We start from the raw sequence: 2,500 nt of genomic DNA, 5'->3' as shown, positions 1-2,500 counted from the left end.
AGAATTTTTCATCTTTACCAACTTGATCTTGTTGCACCGGGCAACAAACATACATGAACCATTTCACGAAGTATATGTCCAGATAACCCAAAGTCTCGATAATTAGCTCTCGGTCTTCCGGTCGAAAAACAACGTCGATGAAGACGTATAGGTGCACTATTACGCGGTAGTGATTCTAACTTTCCATGAATTTCCCATTTATCACTTAACGATGGAATTTTACTTATTTCTTTTTTTAAGGATTGGCGAATCAAATGATATTTTTGTTCCAATTTTTGCCTCTTCTTTTCCCTCTGAATCAAACTTTTCCTTGCCATAATGGTTCATTTCCTATTAGTATCAATTAGTATTGATGATAAAAGTCGGATCCTAGATGTAGAAATATAAGAATACGGCTTCCCCTCTCCCTAGAAGGAAATGAAATGATATTTTTGCGGAAAAAATAATAAACAATTAAATTAACCAAATTTGCCCGATGTAGAGGCAATTAAGAAAGCTGCATAAGTAAATATATAACCTACAGAAAAGTCTAATAAACATTTCATGACAATAAAAGATGGTTATCTCTCCATGAATATACAAATTATAATGATCCATAATGGTTCCATGAATCTTATAATTCTCATGGATTTTTTTTTTTTTTTTTTTTTTTTTTATTTCCAATATTGGCAGGAATTGATTGAAACTTTAGCATGGGCTCATGAACGCACACCTTTGGCTAATTTGATTCGATGGAGAGATAAACCAGTGGCTCTTTCCATTGTGCAAGCAAGATTGGTTGGACTAGCCCACTTTTCTGTAGGTTATATATTTACTTATGCAGCTTTCTTAATTGCCTCTACATCGGGCAAATTTGGTTAATTTAATTGTTTATTATTTTTTCCGCAAAAATATCATTTCATTTCCTTCTAGGGAGAGGGGAAGCCGTATTCTTATATTTCTACATCTAGGATCCGACTTTTATCATCAATACTAATTGATACTAATAGGAAATGAACCATTATGGCAAGGAAAAGTTTGATTCAGAGGGAAAAGAAGAGGCAAAAATTGGAACAAAAATATCATTTGATTCGCCAATCCTTAAAAAAAGAAATAAGTAAAATTCCATCGTTAAGTGATAAATGGGAAATTCATGGAAAGTTAGAATCACTACCGCGTAATAGTGCACCTATACGTCTTCATCGACGTTGTTTTTCGACCGGAAGACCGAGAGCTAATTATCGAGACTTTGGGTTATCTGGACATATACTTCGTGAAATGGTTCATGTATGTTTGTTGCCCGGTGCAACAAGATCAAGTTGGTAAAGATGAAAAATTCTCTTCATTTTTTTATTCATTTTTATGATCAACGATCATAGGAGGGTCCCTTTACCATTCTGTATAAATGGTTTATTCTATTTGTACAGATATGGTAGAGGGACGCATTCAATCTTTGTTTTTGTCCATTAGTTATCAATTCCTCTATTTATCGCGGAGTAGAGCAACTTGGTAGCTCGCAAGGCTCATAACCTTGAGGTCACGGGTTCAAATCCCGTCTCCGCAACATTTTTTGACAAAAACTTGAGTTCAAGAAGAAAAAAGGGGGCACTATACTATTACAGTCAATTCTACACAATTTTATAAACTATGATTATAAAATATATAAATAAGCAGGGGCGGATAGCGGGAATCGAACCCGCGTCTTCTCCTTGGCAAAGAGAAATTTTACCATTCGACTATATCCGCATTTTTCTTTTTATTGCACTTGATATGTACTATATCGATTCTATTTGTACAGAGCTGGGTCTGATACTCTATTAGAGGTAGGGGTAATTCTAAATAAACTCGAAATATATGTATATATTCTATATTTTTTATATTAATCTATTAATACGTCTATAAATTAGTAGTATTTAAAATGGAAATAGTAATCTTATAGAATATATTTCTAAGATATTTAGAATACATTCTAATATCTAAGATATTTAGAATACATTCTAATATATTATAAGATATAATATTTTTCCAATAGAAGAAGTTTGACCCCTCCCTATAATGTAATGTTTTAGTTTTCTTTCTTTTTAGGGGCTTCTATATTCCATTTTTTTTAATGTGCCTCACAATCCGAAATAATTCCGGGGGAGGGGTCATTTCGTTTTTCAATTTAGAATAAATAGCTTCAAGAAATGAGAGAATTAAGAATACCCACTAGAAATACTAATCCAATCCATAATGATGTACCGGAGAATACAACATTTTTGTTACTCGCCCAACCATCAGGAGAAGCAAATACAACAGGTACACTAATCAATAAAATGAATGAAGTAGCAATTAATGCAAAAACAGCTAATTGGAAAGCAATAGTCATGTTTCTAATCCTCCAATTTACCAACAAAAGAATTATACCATTTGATCCCCCATCCCTTGATCCCTTTATCTACAAAAAAAATTGTAAAAAAAAAACACGGGAGGGTTTTATCACAAATCCATTGATTTTTTATAATTTATTATTACCCCTTTT

General features: G+C 32.7%; 2 non-coding genes and 1 pseudogene across 2 annotated transcripts; 1 reads left to right on the top strand and 2 right to left on the bottom strand.

Moving 5' to 3' along the window:
• Positions 1–1,469: 1,469 nt before the first annotated feature.
• Positions 1,470–1,543, top strand: TRNAM-CAU. Its single transcript has one exon. It is a non-coding gene; the product is annotated as a tRNA-Met (tRNA).
• A 111-nt stretch (positions 1,544–1,654) lies between these two features.
• TRNAG-GCC lies at positions 1,655–1,725 on the bottom strand. Its single transcript has one exon. It is a non-coding gene; the product is annotated as a tRNA-Gly (tRNA).
• Positions 1,726–1,748: 23 nt separating this feature from the next.
• The window catches only part of LOC113852397, an 8,404-nt pseudogene continuing 7,652 nt past the window's right edge, over positions 1,749–2,500 (bottom strand).

Source organism: Abrus precatorius, unplaced genomic scaffold, assembly GCF_003935025.1.
Source record: "Abrus precatorius isolate BTA unplaced genomic scaffold, Abrus_2018 Scaffold0, whole genome shotgun sequence".
NCBI classification, from domain to species: Eukaryota; Viridiplantae; Streptophyta; class Magnoliopsida; order Fabales; family Fabaceae; genus Abrus; species Abrus precatorius.
Note: the sequence above shows the minus strand (reverse complement) of the source record. Positions and strands in the feature narration are given on the sequence as shown.